At 45.0% G+C, this 19,435-nt stretch overlaps 1 protein-coding gene across 14 annotated transcripts in view; it reads right to left on the bottom strand.

Moving 5' to 3' along the window:
* The window catches only part of thrb (thyroid hormone receptor beta), a 519,521-nt gene that overhangs the window by 227,908 nt on the left and 272,178 nt on the right, over positions 1 to 19,435 (bottom strand). The window lies entirely within an intron of this gene.

Here is a 19,435-nt window from a genome sequence, read left to right as displayed (position 1 = left end):
TCTTGTGACAATCTGTCTGGCAATCTATCAATACGTCTGGAAGTGAATACACGTTTACAAGGTTCCAGGCTGCTAGAATGAGCGCTTCAGAGCACAGAATCTGCCAAAGTTTCCAATGTTCATAGCATCAAATCTTGTTATTTTTTTATTCAGGAGTTTTGTTTGAGATGCCTTACATCAAGTATATAAGATGTCGCTGTGTATACCTGTAATTTTTTACTTTCTAAGAAAATTAGATTACACTTTATTTTAAAGTCCCAAAATCACCAAAATTACATATTTTTTAAATATATATATTTTTCATATATAATTCATGGCTTTAAATAGCTTGAATGTAACTCTACACCCTTGCTTCGTTTAGTATACGTGGATCCATGAATATGCTAATTAGCTCCGTCTCCTCTCAATCACACCAGCTCAGAGATAGATCCACTCGCTCAGTCAACTTACTGAGGTAAACACTGCTCAATGGTATCACTCTTTACAACGTCGGACACATAATGGTAATTAATATGATTAACCTTTTGCTTGACTACGTTATCAAACAGCTAATAATGTGTTGCTAATTTTACACAAACCATGTTCCCGTTCACCACATCAGAGTCAGATATCTGCCTTCAAACAATCAGTTTCCTTCGAAACGCTTTGAACAACTCAGAATGTCAGTGGAGAAAGGCATATAGTTCATCATACTATCGTAATATACATCATACACATAATTCACCCGCTATATTGCTAAAAACGTTTTAAAAAGTTGTAAAATGTGTTCTGCTCATAATGAAAGATATTAGAAAACAAAAACTGGCTTTCAAATATTGCAAGAGATGACAGGAAATTACCATGGCACTTTGATTTTGAAAATTCTTTCAAACTGAAGGTTTTAGGAGCTTAAATAACATAATACACATCAGATCCTAATACAATCAAGTAATTGTTAACTAAGATATTAATTTATTGCAGTTATGTTATCAATGCATGTGTGGATGATACTACAAAAGATCATTTTGCAAAAATAAACAAACAAACCTCATGAGGGAGCATGCCCTGGAATCCCGCTAAACGGTTTTACACTTCATCCTCCCCAATGTTCAAACCAAAACTATGCCCTTGAATTATACAATCATTATTAAAGAGTGTTGCAAGATCCACTGAGAAGTGTTTGAACTCGGCACAGAATTAATATACAGCTCTGTGAGATCCAATGAGAAGCGTCTGAATTAATATAAGTATATTTAATTAAACAATAAATTATTTGGTTACACTATTTCGATAGTCCACTTTAGACATTCTACTAACTATAAGTAACTTTTCAACTACAAGACAACTAACTCTCATTAGAGTATTAGTAGGCTGTAGTAGACTGTCAGTAGACTGTTAGGTTATGGTTAGGTGTTAGGGTTCTGGTTAGGAAAATAAGTTGACTTGTAGTTGCCACGTTACTTATAGTCAGTAGAATGTCTGTTAGGGGACCAACAAAATAAAGTGTTAGCAAATATTAAGCAGACAGTCTACTAATCCTCTAATGACAGTTAGTTGACATGTAGCTGCAAAGTTACTTATAGTTAGTAGAATGTCTAAAGTGGACTATCGAAATAAAGTGTTACCAATTATTTCAAGGCACTCACATGGTTAAGCATAAAAAGCCATTGATGAAGTGGGCCAAGTCTTTTAAACATTAACCCCTGGTTTCACAGACAAGGCTTAAGCTTAGTTCCAGACTAAAATGCATGTTTGAGCTGTTTTAAGTGAAAGCAAGCTGACATATCTTATGTACTGACATAATATGTCAGTGACATTGTTTTGTCTCAAGATGCACATCAGTGAAGTTTTTTTTCTTTTTTTCTAAGGCACATTCATAAAAGCTACCTATATGCCCTTGAATTAAGGCCTAATCCTTAATCTAAGCACTGTCTGTGAAACCGGGCCAAAAATTGTTGATCAACGCGTTTTGTCTCAACTCATGCTTCTTCAGGATGCACAGCCATTGTTCACACAAGCATTCTTTAAATCAGTGGATCATCAAAACAGTTGGTTAATCACTAGGAGTGGCTATAATCAGCCAACTCATGTAATGTTTTTTTCTGAAGTATCTTGATTTCACCACTAGATGGCATTATTTCTACCCAGATTATTTCTCCTTGGTTAAATGGTAGAAAAGCTCTCACCTGTGTTGAATCATACCTAATTATAAATATACCTCACTGCCTTTTGTTCTCGTTCAGTCCTGATGTTAGCCAAAGCGTTGTCATTCCTAAGAATTTTTGGGTTCGAGATTTTTTCCCTTCCTTCTGTTTTGTTCTTGGATTGTATGTTTTTGTTACCTTTTTGTGGATTTCTGGTTTTATCTCTCTGGACTGATGTTTAAGAAGATCTCTTCTGTCTGGATTACCCTTTTTTGTATTGCCTCTCAAGGAGAGTTGTTTGAGTTTCCCTGTAGCACATTCACCTAAAGTGCCAACTAAGACTGTTGCTATTATTTTGTTTTTTTCCATCGAAAGTAAAGAGCCAAATATTAAACTCAGACTTTTGGGGTTTTACTGTTCTTTATTCCTCTGCATTTGGGTACTCAATTCCTAACCCAGGGTACTCAAAGTGTTGCAGAATTAGCTGTGGAATTTTGAACCCTATCTATGGGGAGTGGCTGGAATCAGGAGGCATTGACTGTTGCTTTCAATAGAGCACTTTCTGATGAACTCAAGGATGAATTGGCAGCCCGAGACCCTGCAACAGACCTAGAATCCCTGATTGATATAGCCATCTGATTAGATAATCGTCTTCGATCACGGCTCTTCGAGAGAGGCGTAGGGAGCGCACAGAGTCTTCTAGATATGTTCCCAGTCAACATCCTTTGGTGTACTGCCCTTGCCTCATGATCACCCTGTCTCATCTGTAACCTGCACTGAGGAGCCCATGCAGTTGGGCCGATCATGGCTCTCCATATCGGAGCGAAACCGCAGAATCAAGGATAAATGCTGCCTGTACTGTGGTGAACCTGGCCACTTTTAAGCTTTCTGCCCGATCCTTTTGGGAAAAGCCAACTCTCATCCAGTAAAGGGAGGACTGTGATGAGAGAGACTATTCCTCCCAACTCAGCATCTTCTGGGGTTCTCTTGTCTACTCACCTTTTATGGAATGATCAGTCACATCTCCTAAAGGCCATTGTGGATTCCGAGGATGCTGGAAACTTTATGGATTTGGATCTTCAGGTGCCACTTACCAACCTTGATGACCCCCTGACCATCACGGCATTGGTTGGAAGGCCCCTTGGTTCTGGCCGGGTGAGTCTGAGCACTTTTCCTGTACTCTCCGGGTTGGGGGTCACCAAGAAACTATACAGTTTTATGTAATCAAGTCACCAGAATTTCCTTTAATCCTTGGTTTTCCTTGGCTAGCCCTTCATAACCCCCATATTGACTGGTCCTTCGGTAACATTGTCAAATGGGGGCCTAATTGTGATAACTTGTGTCTCTCTACTTCATCTCTTGAACTTCCTGTCTCTCCCCACTAAAGTCAGGCTACCCCTGGGCTGTTAAGGACTACTCTGCAGTTATCCGGAACACCTCCAGAATTATCCCATGTTCCCCCTGGTTATGCAGACCTTTTAGACATGTTCAGCAAGAAGGTGGCCTTATCCTTGCCCCACCCCCAGAATCTTGGACGAGGGGATGATCATCACTGGGGTTGACACCATGTTGGGTGGATCAAACTGCCTGGAAAAAGCATCAGGCTTTTCATTCTTAGATCCTGGTCAAAGCGATTAAAGAATAGAGCCTATCGGGCCTGGCGAGAGTTCAGTCTCTTGGCTTTTTGGATATAAGCTAGATCTTGTGGTCAGTCCATACATCAAAGGGATGTTTGGCCCCCTCCAACCAGTGCCTCCATTCTTCCAATGCTAGCTTGACGGCTAATAACTCCCTGTTACCAATATCATAATTTCTTTCAGTAGAAGAGAGCTTGTGTGAAAATAAAGCACAAGGATGCAATCTGTTGTCTTTTCTGGCCCGCTGGGAGAGTGAAGCTCCGACCCCTACCTCAGAGGCATCCACCTCGACTATGAAGGGCAGCTCAGGATCTGGGATAGTAAGGATAGGCACTGAAGTAAATCTGTCTTTTAGTTTGCAGAACGCCTTTTCAGCCTCCTCTGTCCACTGGAAGCCATTAATATTCTTCTTAGTGAGAGTCATAAGTGGAGCAGCAATGGCACTGAAATTTTGTATGAACTTTCAATAGAAATTGGAAAAGCCAAGAAAACATTGAACCTTCCTGATGGAGGTGGGTTGAGGCCAATCTTTAACCACTTTGGTTTTGGCAGGGTCCATCTGGATATGACCATTAGATACAATGAAGCCCAAAAAGGATACCTCTTGAACATGGAACTCACTCTTCTCAAGTTTGATGAACAGATGGTTTCTCAGGAGTTGCTGGAGGACTAGGCGAACATGCAGACCATGCTCCTGGAGGTTCTTGGAAAAGATAAGAATATCATCCAAATAAACAAATACAAATCTATTCAGCAAGTCTCTTAACACATCATTAATCAAAGATTGAAATACTGCAGGAGCATTTACCAAACCGAAAGGCATGACCTTATACTCATAGTGGCCCGTGGGTGTATTAAAAGCAGTCTTCCATTCATCACCAGCACGGATGCGGACCAGATGATAAGCATTGCGAAGGTCCAGTTTAGTGAATACAGTAGCCCCCTGAAGCAACTCGAAGGCAGTAGACATTAATGGAAGAGGATAACGATTCTTTATGGTAATGGGCCACCTGTAGGGCTGCACGATGTGTCGTTTAAGCATAGATATCGCGATGTACGAATCCACGATAGTCACATCGCAGGATGTGCGATGTAGGCTGTTGTAGTTGATCCGTGATCCATTAACCGTACGGGACATCTGCTCCCCGGCCCTTGACGCATGTTTTTCGCGGATTAATTGCACAGCTTAACCATCATAGAGTGAAAGTTTATCATTTGCATGTGTTTTTAAGTCCTGTCAGTTTAACAGGGCGCATATAAGAACGAGCAGAGAGAGAGGGAGAGCGAGAGCACCGGCCGCGCGCGCGATCACCCTCACCGTCTTCAAACAACAGCGCTGTCTTGCTCTCTCTCCCTTGCGCATATTAATCAAAATCAATTGACACGATGGTGTCGAACAACAACAAAAAAACTATCCAGTGATGAAATGTTTACTGTGTTGACAAATCTTGTGCGATATCCTAAACTGCCGAGATAATTACACAACGCGTTCCGTAGACTAGACGTCCGATTCGCGAACTAATGATTCCTTTGAAACGATTCAATTTAATGAACGGTTTAAACAACTGACCTGTCCAACACTGAACTCACGAGACGTCTGAATTGATGTATAAAAAAATCTGTAACACTTTACAATAATGTTCTATTTATTAAACTATTTAACTACATTAGTTTACATTTACTATTAGTAAACTGCACTTCTACAACATTGTTAATTTCAACATTTAGGCTATAGCCTACATTTGAAATCAAAAGTTGTACAGTATTTGTTAACATAGTTAATGCACTGTGAAGTAACATTACCAAACAATGAACAGCTGTATTTTTATAAACTAAGATAAACAAAGATTAACTAATACAGTAACAGAAGTATTGCTCATGGTAAGTTCATGTTAGTAATTAGATACATTAACTAATGTTAACAATTCAAACCATATCCTAAAGTTACAAACAAATAATTTACTCTAATTTAAATAATACTCTGATGTTTAAATCATTTAAAATGAGAATGTAAGTGTGCTTACCCCATTTTTGTTTGTTAGAAAAAATTAGATTAGATTTTATATCACAATATATATCGCAGAAAAATAAAATATCGCAATGTCATTTTTTCCCAATATCGTGCAGCCCTAGGCACCTGGTCTTCTTTTTGTACCCAAAAGTGTGCGCACTGATATTTTGCAGTGGGGACATGCCTCATCAATCACATGCCACCCAGGAGTCAGTAGGACTCTAGAGTTCATTTGCAGATGCTTCTGGTGGCCAAGGATCACTGATGACGTTGTAGCACAAAGCAGATGGTCAGTTTCTGCTATCTTGATTAAATTACTGGATTCCAATCAACAAACACAGGCTCTGTTGTTCCTGAACTGTGACAACGAGCAAACGGTGTCTACCATTTGCATAAATCATTGATTGCCGATCTGAGAACACAGATCTCTTCTTCCCGAATAAACAAAAACCATTCTGTTTTACTGCTCTGCTGGGATCTGCTGACCAGCGAGGCGTCACGCTGGCGAGACCTCGCGTAACCCCCCCCAGGATTTCCCAACACGTATTAACACTTCAGAACAACAAAACATTGTTTAACCAGATGTTCGAACATGTGCCCACTGTAACCTCATCAGTTCAAGAGAACACGCACACACATACGCACACACATACGGACTTCCCCTGAGTCAGAGAGCAAAAGTTCACCACGCGGTGTGAACTTCGAATGAACTGCAAATGACTCTCGCTCGCACCAACACATACACACACACACACAGAGACACTCGAATTTGCATCTAGGACCACGTGTGATCAAAGATTACCCTTTTAAAATTTTATTGAAATGTGAAAAAGTATTTCTTGTTGTGTTTCATGGTCTCTGTATGACAAATCAATATAACTATAAGCTTTACGATATATAATCTTACCTTGATATGCGTATAATCATGAAAAATCATGTATCTTTGTGTTATTAACTCACAGAATTATCATTCGTGGTATTGCTTTATTCAGAAGAACCCAATGGTGTTGAATCTTTAACACAAAGTACCAGAGGATGCATTCTTTCATTAATACCAGTTTATAAATGTTTTATGACCAAGTTTATTTCTTCTGTACATCGTCCCAAAGGGCGTGTACTTTACAAAACAAAAGAAGGTTGCCGCAACCCGTCCTCCCAAATGATTGGGTTATGCCCGTTTGAAGGCGTGACCTTAGCTCCTTCAAAACACGGCGCCATGCGCACCTCTATGCTGCTGTTCGCCAGAGAGAGGTTCTTCTTCACTACAAGCTCCAACAGGAGTTCTTCGTTTACTTTCTAATTTCGTTTTAAATCTAAGTCTTTTCTTTTATCTACCTCAGTTTGATATTTTGTCCTTCGTTCAGTGTATTCACGAACGAAACGAATGCACGATTAGTCATCTTTGTACGTGCTGCGGCTGAGTCCATTTCATTCTCCACCTCCAAACGAAAGACGCGTTGGACACGTTGCTTTTTCAAACCAGCTGCACAAAGGGGCCATATCAAAGCAAGTAACGTTACCATTTTAATATCGCAAATCTGAAAAGAAATGCTGTTTTAAGGTTGTCTGAGAACTTCCTAAGCCTTTGGGTCTCTTTGTGAAAGAAACTGTTTGAACTGTTTATGTCCTGAGAATCTATTTCTCTCTCTCTCTCTCTCTCTCTCTCTCTCTCTCTCTCTCTCTCTCTCTCTCTTTTCTCTCTCTCCAATATTCGTATGATCATCATTTTTGTATTGTTGTTTTGTAATGCATATTTACTCCTGCGTGTTTTAAGTAGTATACGTAATCTTAGTTGTTTTATTAAATTCCATAATCTTTGAATTGAATCTGTTTCATTGTTCCATCATTTAAAGTCCCTGAAGATATGATTTAAGCTACAAAGCTCTACTTGGTTTTGATTATTGAGAGATCTAAAGTGCCTTGCACGACAATATCCATCCTTGTGGCCAGAGGGTATGGTCATTGTTTACAAGCCTGTAAGATTCTAATAAGGAAGTCGCATACAGTTCGCTAAACGGACAGATTGCGCAATAACTAAATTCAAATTACATGAAATTTACCCTGACAATTGATACAACTGTACCGACCTATATGAATAATTACTACGAGCAATCGTGGTAACTATTCATATACGGTGAGACTTAGACTATTCCCTATTTGGGATAATTTAATTTGTGTATGCGATAAATATTCATCATCTGATGAATATTCCCCCTCATTTGAGTTATTAATTCCCTACAACAAAGTCATTGTCGCTACATATTATTTATGGTGGAGGATGCGGGCATTTTCAAACTTAATTTTGGGACAAAAATTCAGATTCATATTCATGTGTGATTTTGGGAGTTTAATATTGTGTACGCGCGTTTGCATTTTATATTGACGAGTCGATTCAAATACTGAGCAAGGCGAAAAGCCGTGTCAGTAACACACCAGTTTTGCTGAAAAGAAGTCTAAAGCATTTCTTTCTAGCACTACTGAATGTGAGGAAACTGCAGTCACAGTATTTTAAACAGTCCAGTTTCGAGAAAAAGGAAAACTCTGTTGTTTTGGCTGTGTACAAATTTAATACTGTCCAGAGTCCTGTTGTTTGAACGAAGGAATCTTCACTCAGGCATACTACCGGTATTTTTAAAACTGCGGGAGCGAGACTCCTCCCGATCAGTAGAAAATTTGTATTTTATGTTGTTAACAACGATAACTCAAAACGGGTTTCAAAACGCTGGCCTAGCTATCCGGCTCAAATCCCGTGTCATTTTCTGTGCAGACGAGCACAAAAAGATCCGCCGTGATCTTCAAAAGTATACTGGTAAATATAATTGTGTGTTTGCAAAAAGTTGGTGCATGGGGAAAACTTTTGAGTTCTGAAATCAGTCGTTACGGGCGCGCACCAGTCTCAAATTACCACGCTCGTGATTTTTGGACCACGAGGGCGCGACACCGCCACCACGTGGGCAATAGCGGATAAGACCTGCTATTCATTGTTTCTCGATTGTGTTCGTCCTCCAAATTCACTGCGATGATTGTGTAATAAGCTGCCTAAATACATATTTGCATTTACAGCTTGCCAGTCCTTAAAACAACCCTCCTGTTTTGGACTGAGGTATTTTATTTTGAGTTTAATTCCCCAAAAGGTGAATTGGAGCTTAGATTATAATCCCTCAGCCCAAAATCACTGATAGTTCACTTGGAGAGAGGCAAAAGCCCCCTAGTGGCAGCACAACTCCAGGTCGGCTATCACTTTTCTGCTTAATTCACTCTGCTCTGCCCTGTTTCCATTTCTACCTGTCTCGATTATTCTGTTTTGTTTTATTTTATAATAATTACTAATAACCTCAGTGTTATTGTGATTATTATCAGAAATTATTCTGATTTCTCTGCAAAAACAAAAACTTTTGTTTCTCCTTCCCCAGTGTATCTAGATTTGATTTGAATTGAAACAAATTTGTTTTCTTTTGCCCCATTATAAATTTCTCACATTCCAGGCATTGAGAGTCCCCCTGAAAAGCAGGGCGCCACCTAGTGACAGCACCCTTCCCAAGCCAGCCATCAGCCTTCTACTAAACTTATTCTGTATTAAATCAATCCTATTTATGCCTTTCTCGATGATTGTTTTATAATCATTACAAATAACCTCAGGGTTATTGTGATTATTATTTAAAAAAAGCCCTTCTAATTCTCTGTGAATTTCCCCCAGGCTTATTTGGATTTGAGTTTAAACCAATGTGAATGAAATTTAAATTGTGTTAAACAGTCAAAGTGAACTACGGAGAGGAAGGACGCCCCCTTGAGGCTCCAAACCATACTGCAGCGGCCTACCACTCCCCTGTCCTGCTTCCACCTGCATTGGATTGTTGCTAACTTCCAATCGGGTTAGGTTATTTGCAATAACTATCATCCTTGTCTAACTTCCTTCTGTGCTACCATTAGGTGACAAAAGCCATTCACCTCTTAATTAGATTTTTCTTTTCCAGGTTAGATTAATTTTTCCCTTCAAAGTTTTTTTTATTTATTATTTACTACCTTACCCCTTTTCAGGCTTATTGTAATTTTCGTTTTATTGCCACATACCTAAATTACCCAATTTGGTTTCAGCAAAGAAAATTTTTAATTCACTTTAAGCTCTCTTGTTCATTCCGTTCTGCGTTTTGTACAGGTAAAAGAAAAAATTATCTCAGCACCTGGTTGATTTCTGTGGGCAGGTCTGCCGACTGGAGTTACCGACACTGACCGTGCGGTGATTTTCGGGTTCTCTTATCTCTGCTCATTGGTTGCGGCACGCAGTAAGTGACCTCAGCAACCTGGTGCTTTGAAGGTTCAGCCACCAAGCCGACCCACAAGTCAATTGTTGGGACCGGTGCACAAACCATAGGCTAAGTCAGCCACGCCAGTTCGCTGGTGGGTTCTGTGTGCCGCCCACCTTTGCAGTGCGGTTGGCCGGTTGATGCCTCGGAGATTACCGGGTTGTGCTAAAAAGTCACGCACTGTTTGAGAGGGGCGTAACCGTGACGCAGAGTAACAGAGAGCCCGGGGTCACGGCGGTCAAGTGTTTGGTGGCGCCAGAAAGGCTGATCGCGCTTGCTGAAGCCAACTGGGTCGAACCTCAGACTACCTCAGATAAAACTAAATTTTGATAAAATCCTGCCACTTATTATAAACCACAGAAGAATAGATATTCCCCCAGATATATTTTCTAAGTGTTGGTTTACCTCTTACTCCCTAAGACACACCCCTTTAGCTATTAGTGGTTACACTGCAGCACAGGTCAATTCACTTAGGTGTTATTTTCACTGTGATATTTTTGTTTTAATTTTGTTTTTCTCCTCTCGACCTTCTCTTCCTTTTGCTATGTTTTGTTTCTATTGTGATTTGTTTCTTGCAGTTCACCAAAAGAGACCCAGAGGAAACTAAATAATAGAGTGACAACCGAGCAGCCTCTATTTCGGGTCCTACACTGACCCGCGTAATCTATAGACGGCACCGCCGTACTACAGCTCGTTAGCCTCAAGACAAGCTTGCATTGGCCCTTTTTGTGTGTGTTGTGTTTCTCTCGCCTACAGTGAGCCAGAATGTCACGCGCATCCAGTCCCGCGGATCATTGGAACAGTCTCGATGCTTGGTTGAGAGCCATGACAACCGACTGTCTGCCCAAGGACGCTGGCGACCCAAAACACCTGACCCTACAGGAACTGGACGCCAACGTAGACCAGCTCATGTCCCACGATCCCACGCAGGCCTACAGTTCAAAAGAATGGAGCCGGATCGTCGGGACCTTAGCTCACCACCTGGTTGCACAGGCACGCTTCCTGGAGGAAGATAACGCCAATCAGGAAAAGGAAATCGCAGGACTAAAGACTCAACTGGAAGAGGCCCGCAAGGAGAAGGACCACACACAGAAACGCCTGGACCAGCTACTGCTGGAGATCGAAGCCAAGGACGAAACACGCCCGGAACTACAAAAGGAAGTGGAAAGGCTGCAAAAGGCCTTGGAGGATCTGCGCACGGACGCAGACCAGAGAGTGCAGTCGGAGAAGCGAACCTCGGAGGAACTCAATGACAAACTGCTCCGTGGCGAAGCTCTTTTAGAACGAGCAGAGATTGAATTAAAAGACAGAGATGCTAAAGCAAAGGCTTGTGAAAAACATTTGCAAAAAGCCCGAGCCGAAATTAATGAGCTCGTCCAACAGAGACACGATCTAAAATATGAACTTGACATTGTCCACAGAGAACTTAAACATTCTTACAGACTGCAGAGTGACCTGGAAGGGGAAACGCCCATCACTCCGTTTCCCCTCACCAGCGAGCTTGCACTTCTCAGCCAACCCCCCAAAAAGGAAGGAGGGGAGGGAAGCCCACAAGACACCACACCAGCCAGCCGTCACGAGCTCCCACCAGCTGGAGAAGGACCGGGCCCCATCCCGAAGGGTCGGGCCACCAGTCACAACACGGCTTCTAAAGAACTTGACAAACTGGCAAGAAACATTCCCACATTCACTCCCAATCCAGCAGGGGGCCACGATGTGCATGCTTATTTACAGGACATTGATTTTCACTTACAAACTGTTGCCAACGTCACTACGTGGGATAAGTTGTACCTTCTCCGAATCACGTCTAGCAGAGACGTGAGAAGCTTCCTAGACCGTCAACCAGAGACTGTCAAAATGAACTATCCGCAATTGCGGCAATCGCTGATTCGCAAATTCTCCGATCCAGAGTCAGACCAAGGTATAATCGCGGCAATGGATCTAAAACAAGCCCGGCTGGAAACCCCACAAACTTACTACAGCCGTCTTAGACAAGCTTTTTTCAGTTCACGCAATGAACCAGGTATGGAGGAGGAGTTTTGCCCGACGCACGGACTATGTCAACCCAACAGCTGCGGGACTTGGCTCAAAAAGCATACACCAAACAGAAAACTGTTTCTGAAAAGACTGTGAAACACCCCACAATTTGCCCTGTCTCTGAGCACCATTCAGAGCTAACCCTAGAGGGCGCACAACACCCTAGTTACAAACCTGTCAACAGAGAGTTGACCATTCCAAACCAGCAGAGGGCAGCGCGGTCGGGGGGGTGCCCGTCCAAGGCAGCAAAACGACCGCTCCGGGAGTTTCTGGGACCAGCCTCGCCCCTCCCACAACCAAAAGGGAGGGGGCACCTGGGAAGCCGGCCGGCGACCCAGAAGGAACCAACTTCCATCTTCCCGAACGTCGAGCCCAGAGAACCAGCTGGGGGAACCCTCTCGACGTGACACTGGTAAGCTCAAGCTGGAGCCCGCAGCCACCAGAAACAGCGCAGCCGCGTCTGAAGCTGCAGAACTTCTAAGCGTACTGAGAGAGTTTCTTCAAAAGAAACCCCGCAAAGAAGACAAGGATAAACCAGACACCGCATGACTAAACCTTATGCCCGAAGCCAACGCCACTCCCAACGTTTCTCCCGCTGACAGTCCCACGGAGAACGTTGTTAGACCACAGACTGTCAAACTTGCTGTTGCATCACTAAATGACAGCGCCACTCATTCCCTCCAGCTGACAGCCCCACAGAACACTGCTGTTAGACCACAGACTGTCAAACTTGCTGTCGCATCACTGAATGACAGCGCCACTCACTCCCTCCAGCTGACAGCCCCACAGGACAGTACTCCTCAGCCGCAGACTAGTGAACTCATTGTCACATCATCAACTGACGACACCTCTCCCTCACACCGGCTGACAACTGCACTTCCTGAACAAGACTGCAGCGACACTCACGCAAAGGTACCAGACAGTGCTGTCTTAGTGATCTGCACCCACAACGAGCCACACGAGACATACCCGCACTGTTTATCGATCAACACACAAGACCCCACACCAAAACTCCTGGGGAACCTGATCGAAAAAGGAGTGGCACGCAAACTATACCTAACCATCACCTTGGAAAAGGAAATGAAGCTCGAAGCACTGGTGGACACCGGCTCTGATCTCACACTAATTTCTGCTCAACTATTTGAAAAACTCAAATTTGAAGCCCAAAGACAAAACCGAACTCTTAATTTCCACACTTATGAGCTGAATGTGCAGTCATACAGCCAAAATGACATCCAGCTAAGAAACGTAGCTCCCATTCACCTGGCAATCGGGCCTATGAGCTTAGTACATGTTTCTCCAATGAACATTTATCAATTTCTCATAGGCAAAGACCTGCTGGATCGCTTTGAGCCCTTATTGGACTTCAAACACCTGCAAGTTTGGGCCCAAGTGCGTGAACCCCTCCCCCTCCAGCCACACAAATCCGCTGAACCAGACTGTCAGGTCACAGGGTTCACGGGAATTCCCTCAGCCAGACATGAGGACACAGTCCCCACAGCTGATCAGGGTTCAAGTTCGCTACTCTGCACTTTCAGAACCACCCAAGGCTCTGATAGCTACTGTCCCCAGGTCAAAACGGACCTGCAGCTGCAAAATATAACCACCACAGACATTATTCTGGCACTATGGGCAGACAACTCAGCCATCAGTCTCTCACTATTCAATGCAATCATTGAAAACACACCGGACCTGCCCTATACCAGCAAACGCACACGCTTCCCTCTGAACTCACAGCCATCATCCATGATATCTGCCACAGGGATCTGTGCTTTGCACTTGAAATGGAATCACCGGTGCTTGACCTATTGCTTCCTGATCCTTGAGGATCCAGCCCACGATGTCTACATTGGAGCAGATGTCTTGATTTGCCTCAAGGCTCATGTGGACATGTTTAATGAGGTTGTATGGGCTCCATTGACGTCACAGCCACCTGTTCCCATCAGTCACGACAATCTACTGTCAGGGCAGACCATCCCAGAAGTCTGCACTCTAATCAACGAACAAGGAACGGTGGTACCAGCTTACACTAAAGGAGTCGCTGTGCGACTCAACATGCGACGTGGCCAAACCTTAAACCACACGCTGGCTTTCTTCCAACCTTCACCTGAATGTGGGGAACTCGGACTCACGCTTGACTTTCATGACTTTGAGCTGGTATTACCTGTTATCGGGCCCATCCCACCTGCACTGATACCTGAAGACAATACAGACAACACCTTGTTCACGGCACCCTTCCAACTCATTGCCATTACATCTCATGTCGGTGGCCAAAGACCATGTGTGCAGAACAGAGCTGACAGAGGACCAACACCTCGCAGTGTACACAGTCTCCCACCAGCCTGTCAATGAGACTAGTGCACCTGCTACGCCTTTAGAAACCAACCCGACTGATGACACGCCGACAGAAGAGCCGTATCAAGGTTTCGAATCTCAAGTGCAGCAAATTCTACAGGACGCTGATGCACTGCAGAATGATGCAGACCGCCAAAGACTAAGACAAGTCCTTTATAAGTTCAAAGAATCCTTTGCCAAAGACTCTTTAGACTGTGGTCTCACCCTCCTCCACACAGTGCGCATCCCCACGCACCCCGAGGCTCCTCCCACTTTTGTCAAGCAATACAAAATTCCCATCGCCTCGCACGAACCAGTGCAGGAAATCATCGAATCCATGCTTGAAAAAGGCATCATTAGACCATGCAATAGCACCTACTCCGCGCCTATTTGGCCTGTTCTCAAACCTAATGGGAAATGGCGGCCCACCATTGACTATAGAAAGCTGAATCAACAGGTGCTGCTATCACGGTGGCCCATGACCCAGCTGGAACAAGAAATACCCCGAATCAGAGGTGCCACCATCTTCTCAACACTCGATGTGGCCTCTGGATTCTGGACTATCCCAGTGCACCCAGAAGATCAACATAAGCTGGCATTCACATTCGGCAACCGACAGTTCACCTTCAACAGGTGCCCGTTCGGATACGCCAACTCACCAGCTGAGTTCAACATCTTCCTAAACAAAGCCTGCCCAGACGCCAGGATGAGAGGTAACCTGATTTACGTAGACGACGTTCTCATGAAGAGCACGACGGTGGCCGACCACCTGAAAGAAATAGACTATGTTTTGAACCAGCTATCCACGGCCGGTGCCAAAATAGCCCTCCACAAGGGACAGTGGTGTCGTACCAAGGTCAACTACGTGGGTCTGCTCGTCGGACCCCATGGCATCGAACCACAATCAAACCGTATTCACGCCGTTCAAAACATCAAGCCTCCCACTAACATCTCTGAACTAAGAAGTTTTCTAGGGGTATGCAATTACTCTCTACAGTTCATCGTAAACTATTCAGACATCGCCAGACCTCTAACAGCTCTGCTGAAAAAGGACTTCCCTTTCGTCTGGTCAGACGCTCAGGAACACGCCATGGCGGCACTAAAAAGACATTTATGCATAGCTCCATGCCTTGCTTACCCCGACCCTCAAAAAGAATTCTACCTGGAAGCTGGATTTTCTGACCAATGTCTCAGTGCTGGCCTATACCAACTACACGACCAAGACAAAAAGGTGGTCGCATATGCCAGCAAAACACTCCTACCTCCAGAATGTAAATTCTCAGACTGCGAAAAAGCTTTGCTCTGTATGGTATGGGCCATTCAGCGTTTCTCCAACTACATTGGAGCACAGAAAGTTATCATAGAGACTTGCCACCAGCCCGTAATGTTCCTCAACAGCCAACGAATCCGAGATGGCGTGGTAACCAATGCACGCATAGCCACTTGGCTAATGGCTCTCCAAGGACGAAATGTTGAGGCCCGATATGCACAGAATCACAAGTCTGCTCTGGGTAACGGCCTTGCTGCATGTCAAAACTGCTCTGACAACACTCCTGCTACGATGCTGAACACACCCGAGCCCCAACAGCCACAACTGACCTGTCACAGGTACTTCGAAAAGAATGCGTGCGAAGGCATGCCCACAGCTTACGTCGACGGATGCTCCTACAACAGCGAGGGCATCCGAAAGGCAGGTGCAGGGGTACTGTGGGTGAACAACCAACCATGCCCACCACAACACTTCAAGCTGGGCCCCCAGTCATCACAATATGCAGAGATAGCAGCCATTCTCATAACTCTGCAAATCGCATCAGCCCATAACATCAGTGAACTTCTCATTTGCACAGACTCTAACTATGCCAGACTCAGTTTTGTATGCCATCTCCCGATCTGGAAACAAAACAGTTTCAAAACTGCAAACAACAAGCCAGTCAAACATCAACACCTGTTCCAGGAATGTGATAACATCACGACAACACACGATGTCACCGTGTACTGGAAGAAGGTAAAAGGACATTCTAAAATGCCAGGCCAAGACAAAGACTTTAATGACCACACTGACGCCCTCGCCAAAACGGGTGCCATACACGGTGAGCTGTGGTCCTCCCCAGACCCCACACCTAAACCCAATGTAGCTGTGCTAACCCGCAGCAAGCGGCCCTTGCCTGCCACGGCGCCAGCTTCACAGATGCTATCGCTAACTCCGCAAATTTCCAACAATGACATCAAGGATATGCAAGCCTCGGACACTGCCATAAAAACAATTATTCACCACCTCTCTGACCCCTCCTGCCACCCTATCGCACCTTTGGACATCACTGATGACTCCGACCTAAGACATCTACATAACTCCAGACACATGTTGCGTGTGCGGGACAACATTCTATGGTTTGTCACCGATGACACCACATCGCCTAGGCTCGTGGTGCCACTGTGCCAGAGGGGGGTGATGCTAATGCACGCCCACAACGCACCATACGCTGGACACCACGGTACCAGAGCCACATATGAGACACTTAGACAGGTGGCATACTGGCCAGGCATGCAGCAAGATGTGGCAGAGTATGTGAGAGAATGCTTAGTCTGCTGTCAGTTCCAACCAACAAACCTAAATCACAGAGCCCCACTGCAACGCAGAGGAATCACGTTCCCGTGGTCAGACCTTCAAATTGACTGGGTAGGACCCCTGCCCAGGTCAACAAGAGGCAACAAGTACTTTCTCACAGTGGTGTGTCAGTTTACCAAGTGGGTAGAGTGTTTGCCAGCACCCGACGACACTGCCCAAACAACGGCATATCTCCTGATGAACCACATCTTCTCCCGGTTCGGACTACCACTAAGAGTCAACTCAGACCAAGGCACCCATTTCACGGCCGAGATCATGCAAAAGATCTGGAGATGTCTAGGGGTGCAAGCTAAACTTCACATCAGCCACCATCCGATTTCATCTGGGCAGGTAGAAAGATCTAACCGGACGGTGGTCAGCATGCTAAGAAAGTACGTGTCGGCTAATCAGAAAGACTGGGATGTGAAACTCCCCCTTGTACTGATGGCCATCAGAGCCACCCCACAGGAATCAACACGGGTGTCCCCTTTTGAACTCATGACTGGGCGGCAAATGACCCTGCCATTACACCTGCTGTACCAACCAGGAGACCACAACCTTGTCACCGCCTACACCACGTCCCAATATCTGGACGAGCTCCATAAACACTTGAAAACAACCTTCGCTTTCGCCCAGCAACACCTGAAAAACAGCGCTGAAGGCCAGAAAGCATATTATGACCGAAAAGCATCACACCATGAACTCAGCGTGGGCGACAAAGTCCTGTATTACAGTTTCGCCTTGCCACCCAAGCAGCTGTCAAAAAAGTTTCTGCCTCACTGGACTGGACCTCATGAGATTGTGAACAAACTCTCCCCCATCGCGTTCCAAATCCAGCTAAAACGGGGACCGAGAGAACCAGTTCTCAAATGGGTCCACCGCAATCAGATTAAAAGACATGTGGCCACTAGCAGGGACAGACAGGAAGGGGCCAGTGCAAGCTAAACTCAACCGCCGTCACCGCAACGAAAAGACTGTCCCATACAACCCGGGACAAACCTCACTGACCTGTGCCTTCTCTCTTCCCCCTTTTCCTGCATACCTCTCTCTCTTGCCTATAACAGGATGCTGCTGTGGATTGCCATCATGTGCTTTCAGTCGACCAAAGGCCAGCCACCACCCGACCTAATCTCCCCAGGACCGGCCTCGGGCATTGTGTTGAGAGAGCAACCGGGACTTCTGATAACGAATTGCCGAACACACACACAGAAAGTGTACGTGCGACTCGACCCTCGAAATGTCTACCGTGCGCACTACCCGAGAGCAGTCGCCCAGTACAGTTGGGCAGGTGCCAGATGGACAGAAACCGCCCTCAACCACGCTGAAGCCGACGTCGAACACATGCTGAACCAACTCGAGAAGATGACTGTCACTCAGGCGGAATTGGGTGGGCACAACAAACGTTCCAAACGGTTCCTGGGAGCTTTGCTCGGGGCCGCTGCTGCCGTAGGCACGCTGTTCAACATCGGTATGTCCAGTGTTAACGCCGTGAACATAGCCACTGTACGAAGGCATGTAGCAGAAATTCAGACGGAACCACAGTTAAAAGATCAACTCACCACACAAAGCGCATCCCTAACCACCATAGGCAAGACATTAAGAGGAACAGTGACAATCCTCAACACTCACAGTGTCATGCTGAACCAGACTGTGAGTTCCATGAAACAGCTGTTCACAGTCTTCCAGAATGACTTTGCCCAAACCCAGTTGGTCACCGCATTAATGACCGACATGCTCAGAGAAGTGAGCTCCTCCATGGACAGTTTAGCCATGGGTAGAATCCCGCCATACCTGATACCCCTAAGCCTGGTGCAAACCGTGCTGGCTTCTGCCGTAACCACACCCACTGACCCGCTGCAAATCCACCTTGCCTACTCCTTGGGCAGTGCCATTCCACTGTATGTTGACCCTGCACAGCGAGAGATGGGCTTTCTCCTCAATTTACCCATTATAGAATCAAGCCGAATCTACCGACTCAAAGACGTTGTCAACGTAGGATTCTGGCAGAGCCACACCCAGTTCAGGATACGGACTCCAGACGTGGTAGCTTACCACGACAGCGACCCACAATTGTACCTAGCGCCTAATCTGCACATGTGCACCCTTCACGAAAGACATTCACTATCTCTTCCCCAGTAAACCTTTTCTCAGAGATAACACGGATGGAATTTGCGGTCTGCAACAGCTGGCCAATGACGCACGTTGTCCGGCTGATGCTAAGCCTCGCGGCCAAGTCACCGAGACGCAAGCCGAGATTATAGGAAACCAATGGCTCGTGAACACTCCAGTGCGGTCAGCGACACTGACCTACGACCAGCACGACACTGCTACCCGCGTCAATCTGCTTAACCAAAGCATGTGGATTCAAGTCCCACGAGGAGCCA

The sequence above is a fragment of the Abramis brama genome, assembly GCF_963993115.1.
Source record: "Abramis brama genome assembly, chromosome: 12".
Classification (NCBI taxonomy): Eukaryota; Metazoa; Chordata; class Actinopteri; order Cypriniformes; family Leuciscidae; genus Abramis; species Abramis brama.
Note: the sequence above shows the minus strand (reverse complement) of the source record. Positions and strands in the feature narration are given on the sequence as shown.